This window comes from Hylobates moloch, unplaced genomic scaffold, assembly GCF_009828535.3.
Source record: "Hylobates moloch isolate HMO894 unplaced genomic scaffold, HMol_V3 SCAFFOLD_2, whole genome shotgun sequence".
In the NCBI taxonomy this organism is placed as follows: domain Eukaryota; kingdom Metazoa; phylum Chordata; class Mammalia; order Primates; family Hylobatidae; genus Hylobates; species Hylobates moloch.
This window is the reverse complement of record NW_026652277.1, coordinates 176,563,762-176,574,658: the sequence shown is the minus strand read 5'-3', so window position 1 is coordinate 176,574,658 and position 10,897 is coordinate 176,563,762. Positions and strand designations below refer to the sequence as shown.

The window sequence follows — 10,897 nt, the reverse complement described above, 5'->3', positions numbered from 1 at the left end:
TTTTACTCCACAGACACAGAAAAGAGCTCACATTCTCTGGAAAACAGATAAACACAAAACAAAACATGAGAGTATTTCAATTCCCTTCTATATACAATGTTTTATACACCATTAAAAATTCGGAGGTGTGGAAAGTGACGTGGGGCTCACAAACAAGAAGAAAAAAAAGGACACTAACAGAATGTTCTTCTGGTTCCAGAACTGGAGCTAGCAAACAGAACTTTGAAGATAATTATTATAAAGATAATCAAATATTTATAGGGGGGAAAAGGAAAGAACAAGTGAACAAATGAAGAATGAGAACAGAGAAAAGCAAGCTAGAAAAAGGAACCAAATGGGAATTCTAGATCACAAAATTATAACGTCTGAAATCCAAAAAATACATTTGATAGGCTTGACCACAGAATGGAGAATGCTGAAGAAAGATGATTAAATTTGAAAGTCCATCTGTAGAAACTGTGTAAATTAAAGCTTAGAAAATAAAGATGAATAAAAACTGAGCTGTGTGCCAGTGTCAAGAGGCCCAACAGGCATGTAATCAGGTCGTCAGGAGAGAGTAGGGAAGAGAAAACCATCTGAAGAAAGAAAAGTGGAAATGTCACAAATCTGATGAAAACCAATGGACAGGAAATTTCTGATGAAATTTCACAAATCTGATGAAAAGCAATGGACCGAAGCCCCAAGGGGATAGATGTAAAAAAATCCACACCTATGCACATCATAAACTGTGAATACATTATCTTTCCTCCACTTTCTCCTCCACCTGGGTAAAAGTTATTCTAAATGTTGCATAAATCATTCCTTCTTTTTAAATAACTTTGCTGTATATATGACTTCTGAGTAATTCATTATTCAGTTGGTTTTTGAATAACAAATAAATGTAGATATACTATACACATTCTTCTGGAACTTGTTTTTTACTCATTTGGTTTTTGAGAAACATCTGAGATAAGTACACCTATAGTTCACTAACTTTCCTTCATATTTAATATTCCATTTTATGACTGCCCCTTTTAACCATGTCATTTGTGATAGTTCCACTTTTCTGCTGTTGCTGACATTGCTTTGCACATTATTGTGTTTCTGGCAACAAGAACAATAATTCTTCTCAGGCAGCATTTTTCAAATTAAGAGTTTGATCCATTAGTGGAGCATTAAATACATTTAATAGGTGGTGAAAAATTATTTAATTAAATAAATAAAATTCAGTGGAAGAGAAGGGAAGGGAAGACAGTGGAGAAAAGAGGAGAGGGGAGGAAAAAGAAAAAAATAAAAATCAGATTGCATTGCACAAAGTAAGCAAAATTAATGTTTTGTGAAACTTTTATATTATATAACTGTGTTTTGTCTTATATTAAATGTTTTCTGTTTTTTATCATTAAAAAAGGTTGAAAGCTGTGAGTTGAATTTATATACTTTGGAGTGGGATTTCTAGCTTTCAGTAATGCCAATTTAGTTAAATAAACTAATTTGGTTAGATAATGCAAGTAACTTTGCTATGTAATGGTATCAATTTACATCCATAAGAGGTGTGTCTCAGAGCTTGCTTTGTCTAGATTCTCAACAACTGTCTTGTAGTTATAATAATAAAGCACTCTAATAATAACAATAACTATTTTTTACTAACTTCCAGAAATTTTCATGAGTGAGTTCACCTCTTTGGGTCTGTTTCTTCATCTGCAATAAGTAAAGTCTGCAATATGAGAATTTCTAAAGTCCCCGTGTAAAATGTTTTGATTACAAAACACTTGTAAAAGAATCATATTGTCATTCTCAAGAAACAGCAGATGTGACTACTGGAGAGAAGGGCCGTTGTGGTTTCATTGTTGTAACCAGCACATAGTAGTCATTCAATTTGCCTGGATTAAATGAATGATTATGTGCTTTTCACTTGGTAAATATTTAACATATAAACATAGTCCTTTCCCTGGCAGTCGGAAAGGTGCCAGCTGAGCTTATCATTATCCTTGATCTGATTCAGTAATAAAGGTTCGTAAAACTTGCCAGTTATACATATGTTGGGTACTTAGTGAATGCAGCATAATTCACTAAACATAAGCAACTAGTAGTTTCTTGTGACCATCGAACAATTCAAGTGACTTGAAAAATACTGATTGTCCACCAACTGCCAGATTGCTTAGGATTTCACCACGAAGATTTGGCTTGAATACAGATGAGTGGATAAATCTAGAAACATATTTACAAATGGACTTTTCAGAAGGATTATGATTGTGAAGCGAGGAGAAGGCTCATCACCTTGCTCCAGTGCCTGGCTAGGCTGTGTTACGAGTGCTGTCCACGATGCACCTGGAGCAGGCAGTGCCTCTCTCCCAAGCATCCTCACCCCCAGAGCTCTGCGTTCTGCAATGATGGGCCCTCTCTTTGTTCTCCACCTTCAAAGTGATTCACTCAGCTATATTCTAAAAGTACAAAGTCACCCAGCTCTTTCTAAAAATGCTTGAGGCTTGAACCGCCTATTGGAATGCTCACTTTATTTGTGAGAGATCATGTTTATTGAGCATTCTCCTGTGCCATTACAAACCAACCAACTAATCAAGAAACCATCCGTGATTAAGGGTCACAGCCTTGTCAGGAGCTGTTTCTGGAAGATGTGAGGGTGGCAACGTTGCATTCGCCAGTGCTAGTTTCTGTCCAGATGGCAACTTTGCCTCAGTGTAATCCCAAATGACACGTCCAATTTCCCTTTCTCAACTCTTGAGTTTTTCCAGAGAGAAAATGTGGTTTTGCCCTTCTTTTAGAAAATTGATGTTTCTGTGCTTTTGCTTTGCTAGTGCATCTGAAAACATATGGACACTTCTGGCTAAAAAAAGAAAAGAAAGTCTTTTCTGATTCATTTGGCTAAAACATGGATTTTCCAAATTCAGTAAAAAACTCTTTTATGAGACACTTTCGTCTACCATAGATTCCATTAGACCACGGAGCAGATCTTCTCCCGGGACACACAGTCATGCTGTCATCACAATTCCCAATGTCCCGGAATGCTAGACACTTCCTGACCTTTACGTCTGATACATTCTTTGAGAGAACTTCTCTACCGACCCCGTCACCTAGATTGGATCACCGACCTCTCCCAAGAGGGGCCTGGCTTCCTCACTGGGGAAATGGTAGGGAGTTCCCCCAGGTAAAGCCTCTAGGGAGAGTGGCCAGGAGCTGAGTCAGGAAAGGCTCTGGTGCCCAAAGGGCTGCCCGCAGAGGCTGAGGTCCCTGCAAGAGCACAGGGAGGAGAGGTGAGATCAGATTCCAGCAGAGTCAGGCTTCAATGTCAGACTGGGTGTGTTTATGCAGAGGTGCAACTCAGGAATTACTGAGGAAAAAGTACAGGGCCAATTTAACCTCCTCTGAGAGACCTCTAACCCTGCTCATCACCACTCCTCGCTAAAAGGGGCCCTCTCCAGGGAAGAACCCAGAGGGAGAGCGGGAATTCTCCTCCCCTTGGAGGAAGAGTGCTTCCTCTACCCTTAATGTATCGACTGACAAAAATTCAAACAGAAGGGAACTAGGGTGTGACAAATAAAGGAAGCCTTTTCATGCTCTATGTCCGCTGGCATCGGGCAAGCCCTGGTGGAAGTCCAAGAAAAAGAGTCTAAGACCCAAAAAGATGGTTTGAGCCAAAGTTCTAAAGTGTATCAGACATGAATAAAGGTATGTTAATTCTAAGAGGAACTAAAATAGAAACATGATATGGTTTAGACTCAGGTATTAAAAAATGAGCCGTCTCAGAAGTGGAGACCAACTGAAAATCTTCCTGTATAACTTCTTCTATAACTCTTCGATGCCTCTATGTTTGGTTGATTTTTACCAGTCTTCCCAGTCTCCAATGAACCTGATTCTATAGGCAGTTACTCTGTGTTCTTATTGATGGGATTCTAAGAAGTGAAGAACAGCATAGGAACCAGTTTGCTGTGTAAAATCAGAGACAGCTCGACTCACTGTGGGTTAGAAACAAGGGGAGGCTCTCCATTGAAAATAGGCTCCCTGAAAGCAGACATCAGCTATAAACTGGTTAGGAGTTTATTATGAATTTCCTTTGCATTTTGAAGCAGAAGGCTTAAAATTAGGCTCTAAGTCAGAACCCACAGTACCCATTTCCCACAGTATGACAAGTTTATATGGGCAACACATATATTTTAGAGTAATTTGATCGTCCCAGGCACTACCTGGAGTGCTTTACACATGTAGCTGTTTAGTCGTGGCCCCTCATGGCCCTCTGGGTTGGAATATGAGTTGCCAGAGGGTGAAGTCACTTTTGGATCATCACAAACACGGAGAGTCGGAAGACAACGCCAGAGGGTGACGTCACCTCCGGTTCATCACGAACACGTGGAGAGTCGGAAGACGACCCTGGGCTTGTCTTCACATTTTCCGTTTGTCACTTGCCGGTCCTTTGGAAGCCGACCCTAGATGTACACTGTCTTGCCGGGACCTTTCTCTTCTCTTCCCCTGTGACCACGCAGGTCTTCGATTCCCTGCCCCTGTCTCCTCCCTGCCCGAGGACCAAGCTTCAGAAGAACTGCACACGGGAGGAAATACCAACCGTTTAACTTCTTCAGAGACAACCTCTAGCCCGGCTCACCACCATGCTAGCTAAAAAAGGGCCCTCTCCCAGGGAAGGTCCCGGAGGAAGAGTGGGAATTCACCCTACCCTTGGGGGAGGAGTGCTTTGTCTACCCTTAATTTATGAACTGAGAAAAATCCTAACAAGCCTACTATGAAATAAAGATGCCCTTAACCCATTTATGCCTAGTGTTCCATTATTGGAACGCTAAGCTTGTGGGAATTATTTATATCCTACTGCTCAAAACCATTGCCAAGGTCTGATTTTTCACACAAAAAAATTTGCAACCTTCGGTATAAATGGGTTAATTCCAAAGCCTAAAGCAACCTAAGACATCTCAGCCCACAGTGAACCCAGCCTTCAGCTGCAGGTGTTGGCTTCCACGCAGCGCAGGACCAAGCAGTTCTGTGCTGAGTCCATCTCTGTGGCCACTGGCCACCCGGTGTTGGGGCTGGTCCTCAGCACATCTGCACAGGGGTAAACACACCGTTGGTGGAAGGGGCCAGAGGCGGCCTGGGCTCTGAATTCCACCCAGACCTGGGGAATAGACCTGGTAGGGGAGCGAATGCCAGGGCTGATGGTGGCCTTGGCTCTTCTGCACGGCAGCAACTGTGGTGGCCTGAGAGTAAAGAGGTACCATAAGGACGTAGAAGTAGATCACCAGAGCTGCATCCACACCCAGAGATAGACTCACACATCTGTGGTGTGTTCATTTCAACAAAGATGCAGAGATAATTCCACGGAGGAAAAACTAGCCTTTCAACAAATGGTGCTAGAACGATTGGATATCTTACGCGAAAAATTAACATTTATCTGTATCTCATATTATGTAAAAATGGGACCAAACTAGATTATAAACATAATGTAGAATATAAAAGTAGAAATTATGGTAAAAATTATAGGAAAAAAATCTGTGCGACCTTAGTTAGGCAAAGACATTTTAAATTTGACAGCAAAAGTACAATCCATAAAAGAAAAGAAACTGATAGATTGGACATACTCAAAGTGAAGCACATATGCTAGTCAGAAGACACTACTGTTAAGAGAATAAAAAAATAAGCCACAGATCTGGAGAAAACATTTGCAAACCATGTATCTGAAAAAAATGGCTTGTACTTCACATCTAAAAAGACTCAAAAGTCAATAATAGGAAAAAAGAGACAATTTAAAATGGGCAAAATAATTAAAAAGACAGATCAGCCAAGAAGATATATGGATGAAAATTAAACACATTAAATACATCCGATGTCAATAACCCTGCTCCCTACCGGTTAGGCAGCTGATGTCAGAAAAGCCAGCCCCACCGCACATGCGTGAGCACAAGTGGGCAGGAACAGGAAATGCCACGAGGACGCTGAATCAAACCTGCCTACGTGAAGGGCTGAAGACGCGACATTTCCTGACAGACGTTGCCATGTCTAGCAACATGAGCCTCTCCATGAAGGCATGAGGGGAGAAGACCTCTTCTCTACCTTGTCCCAGGTCCTCCAGGACGGGCGTCTCCTTTGAGAAGCAGGACTGCTTTTATAAGTAAGAAAAATATCGGTTCTTCATTTTCAAAATAACGTCTCAGCTTACGTGCCCAAATGTGTCACATTGCAACAACTGCCCAGCTGTGGGGCTGGTCTTGGGGAGCAGAGGGGACTGAGGGGCCTGCGTCATTACGAGCTGCACAGGTGGGCTGAGCTTGCATTAGTAGCTTCTCCCTCCAGTGCAGGAGAACACATTAAGATTTACGGTTCATCTGAAAGTAGCTTAGAAAGAAACCATATGCTCTTATCATCTCTTGCAGAAGTTGCAGACAAGTTATTTAAAAATCTCGTTTTCTTAAACTGTCTTTATTGCAAAGAAAAGAGCCTCTGGGATCCACTTCAAGTAGTCATTGTGGAGGGTACAGCAAGCCAGCCCCGGGCTAAGCATTACCCCACTAATTTCACCACCACAGCAAGGTGGAGAGCCTTGAGTTTTTGCCCGTGTTTCACAAATGAGGAATCCGAGGAGCAGAGACCTGAAGTGACCTGTCCAGGACGCAAGAGTGAACCCAGGGACAAAGCCAACCTGCTCTGTTGGGGCCAGTGCCTTTCCACGCTCCTCTGTTTCTATATTTAAACCGAGTGAAAGGAGACATGGAAAGTACATTAGCCCATTTGGAGGTGAATTTGATACACTCTTATTTGTCATAGAGGGTAGAAAAAGATGGAAAAGAGAAATGGGCTGGTGGGGAGGAGGGAAGAGCAGAGACCAGGGCCTCAGCCCAACCTCCATCCGCTTCCCACTTTCTCTCCCTGTCCCTTTCCTGGAGGCCTTGCTTGCTCCTCACAAAGCTGTCATTCTTATGCCTTGCATGGATTTGGGTATTTTAACTTGTCTATTAAAAATATAATTCTGGCCCCATATATATGCTTAATTAATATTATCATGTATGCCCTTCAAAATACTCTGTGGCCAAAGTTATTGCCCTTTTATGCAGGATCGGGAATGGATTCCCTAATAAATGTCTTACATTTTTCCCATCACAAAATGTAGTTAAATTAGCATCTCTTCATCCTAATTTTATTTCTCCATTTGGACAAAGCATCTTCACTTCCAACAACTGAGCTTTTCAAAGATATTTATTTCGTTGTAGAATTAAAATAAATTGTATATTACTATTCTGAAAATAAGTAACTAAAAACTTTCCTTTAAAATTATTGCAAAAGTTTCATAAATTCAGTTAGATATATGCTTAGGGAAAATACTGGGTTTGAAGGAATTTTTAAAAGACCACATATTCTATAGTTCTATTTATATGAAAGTTTTAGAACAGGCAAACCCATGGAGACATCGAGTAGATTGGTGGTGGCCAGGGACTGGTGGAGGGAGGTGACAGGCAATAGAATGGCTGCTGACAGGTATGGGGTTCCTTTCAGAGTAAAAATGTTCTGAAATTACCTTGTGGTTGCGGTTGCACAGCACTGAGACTATACTAACTGGCATGTACAGTTTATTAATTACATTTCAACAACGCTATTAAAATATTCAGTTTCCAAAAATATATCAGTGCATGTAATTGCAATATGTTTAGATCTACTGGAATTTAATGAAATTTAATAAGTAATGTCTAGTTAATACACTTCCATGGGGATTTGCATTTTATATGTGTTTAAGTTACTCTTCTGAATTTTTTTTTTTTTCAGTTCTTATCAATGTTTCACAAGGTTGGAATTCCAGCTGTTAAACTTACTATGGGCCGGGTGCAGTGGCTCACGCCTGTAATCCCAGCACTTTGGGAGGCCAAGGCAGTCAGATCACTTGAGGCCAGGAGTTTGAGACAAGCTTGAGCAACATGGCAAAACCCTGTCTATACTAAAAACACAAAAAATTAGCTGGGTGTGGTGGCATGTGCTTGTAGTCCCAGCTACTTGGGAGGCTGAGGCGGGAGAATCACCTGAACCCAGGAGGTAGAGGTTGTAGTGAGCTGAGATCACTCCACTGCCCTCCAGCCTGAGCAACAGGAATGAAACCCTGTCTGAAGAAAACAAAACAAACAAACAAAATCCAAAAAACTTACTATGTAGCCTTGGGCAAAGTGACTTTTCAAAGCCTTGTATTCTTTATTCTCAAATAATACAACCAGCACCTCCCCCATTACACACATACACCAGTGTACACACACACACAGACACACACAACCAGCACATAATTCTTTTTTGCAAAGACCTCCTAGAAAGATAAAAAAAGAGATAAGTACTAGTTTTTTGTACATATGTATGCTATGAGAACCAATCAATAAAATAAAACAACAAATAATATATATTGTGGCTTCTTAAGAATCTTCAGCTTTTAAAGTTCCAAGTCTCTCCAGGGCTCCCAGAACCCCAGTGACTCCTCCTCAACAGAGATGGGATCCCGGAAGAGCCGGGATCATGGTGGGAGGGAGGAAGATAAGGAGACCCCAGTCTGTGCCAGAAGAATTTCCTGAATTAACGTTTTTGTCAGGATTAAGTGTGGATTATCAACCACACAGGAACCAGAGTTTGTCAGAATAAATGGTAGGTTTAAGTGATTCTTTTAAGATGAAAATTGATTAGGATTGGGTAAAGCCTGTGATATGATCATGTAAGGTTTGTGGACAGAAGACAAGAGTTTTGAAGTGAGCCTTCACAAGAACATTGCTGTTTGGTAAATGAACGTTTTGCTCAGATTAGCAACATGTTGTCCTGATAGAGAGAAGTTTGCACAGATAAACAAACTGTCTTGATAAACTGACTTATAGGAATGCCTTGAAACAAATATTAGAGTTGCATGCAAAATGTCACTTCATGTTTGAGTAAAATTACCCAGAAAACCAACATATATGTCACAAGACACTGATACCAAGAGTCTGGCTGTTGCACAGAGACAGTGAGACCAAGCCTAGGAGTGATTCTGATTGTCAGAATGAGCCCCATTGTGAGAATATCAAACCAGAAATTAGACTCTTGACAAGAAGCCACTAGGGATGAGCTAGTGGCTCATCATAGTAGGGGGAGGAACATTATAGACGCCATTGCTTAGAGGCAGCAGGTGCCTGTTAACAGAAAAGAACCGTAGATAGGCAACATGCCAAGAAAATGCCCAGGAAAACAGGGAAGGAAAGCCCCCAGGTTTGAGGATGACACTCGAGAGCCAGTCGTCTGGCACACTTGCATTGGGTATTGGCGGAAACTTCACTTCTCACAATTTTCTCCTTCTTCTGAAATAAGTTGTCTTCATCTGCGTAATTTGAGTTCTCCAGAACATCATCTGCTCTGATACATTCCTGACCATCTTTGCCGTAAAGTTTTCTGACGGGACAGGGGCCCAGGTGTTGTACCTGGGTGACATAACTCTCAGGTTAATTGTGGACTAGTGGCCAAAAGCAAAGTATGGTGTTCCTTCCGTGTCACTCTAGGGCATGTTTTTTTCTTTTCATCTTTTCTTAAAAGACAACATTTCCAGGTCTTAGGTCCAGTGGAAGCTGCTTCGGAGCCATGGAGAAAAGGCAGCCTGCGCCGATTGACCATGAGCCTGAGTACACTGCAGGAACCTTTGGAAGTACCTTTCCTATGTCTGCCTGAAGTAAGATAAAGTTGAAAATTTAGGGGTAAATACTTTGCATAATGGCGAACCTGTGATAGTTTGTAGGGCTGCCAGGGTGTGTGGACTCATGAGACGAGTGTGACGTCTTCACCAGGGAAGCCACGCCAGATGCTTTGGATGGCTTTAGCTCTGTGGTGCCACTGGATGCCTCAAGATTCTGAGCAGGCAGAAGGCTTCTTTCAGAGCTCTTCAGTGACAACTCCAGCAAAACTAGAACAATGAATTCATTCTTTACATTGGGAGCCAGCATAATTATGCTTATTTATGTGTTTGCTTTTTCTACTCTACAGTCCATAAATCTCCAATCAGTAAAACTCCAACTAAATTCTGAGAAAAATTAAACAATGACCAGGACACAGTCAAAACTCATTATTCAGTATAGTCATATGAAATTCAAAAAGGGGCCCAGGTTCTGTGTGCACAGGCTCCTGTGCATTTTCCATTTTTCAGTTTTATCAGTGTCATGCTGTTGGCCCGTAGACATGCTCCAGGGTTGTGTTCAGCAAGTGTGGCAGGGTCCTCACTGGTGTTGATTGAGTGCAGTGGCTGAGCCTTCTTTGCCGTCTGGGTAAATTATGTAAAATCATGTGCAAGGTTCTATTGGAGGTCCTCTGGCACCACCAAGTGGCTGGCCTGACAGCCCCCAGCCTGCCCGGCTGAGTTCCCCACCAGATTCACACTTCTCTGATTCTGGAGCAAAACTTCTGAGTTGTGTCATCATTTGTAATCAGTTAGATTCATTTGTCACAGTCATCCTTCTAGTTTGAGATTTCCTCAAATCTAGTTGAGTTTTTATTTACTTTTGCATACAATAAATTTGACTTTTTGGCTTTTCTATGTCTTTCCACAACTCAGAAATGCAATAAAAAATCTTCCACCCACTACCACACAGAACAGTTCCATCACTAGTCAACCCATCCGCAAACGCTTAGAAGCCCTGCCCCCTTTTCTGTTCCTACATTTTTGCCTCCTCCAGGATGTTATATAAGTCGAACATATAATATGCAGCCTTTGGGGGCTGCCTTTTTCACTTACCAAAATGCAGTTAAGATTCGTCTACATCATGTGAGTCCATTGCTCACTCCTTTCACTGTTGAGTAGTCTTACGTCGTGTGAACACACCACAGTCTGTTTCTCCACTCGTGTTGAAGGACAACTTGGTTGTTTCCAGTTTGAGGTGTTACGAATAAAACTGTTATAGACATCTGCAAATTGTTTTTT

At 41.5% G+C, this 10,897-nt stretch overlaps 1 long non-coding RNA gene across 3 annotated transcripts in view; it reads left to right on the top strand.

The window, feature by feature from the left end:
• Positions 1–3,003: 3,003 nt before the first annotated feature.
• The window catches only part of LOC116476331 (uncharacterized), a 28,571-nt gene continuing 20,677 nt past the window's right edge, over positions 3,004–10,897 (top strand). The window contains exons 1-3 of one of the 3 annotated variants that reach the window (XR_009210897.1): positions 3,004–3,125; positions 3,511–3,663; positions 4,476–6,106. This is a non-coding gene — a long non-coding RNA (uncharacterized LOC116476331). Of the gene's footprint in view, positions 3,664–4,475; positions 6,107–9,535; positions 9,677–10,897 lie in introns of those variants that run through there. The other 2 variants (XR_009210898.1, XR_009210896.1) reach the window with 2 other exon arrangements.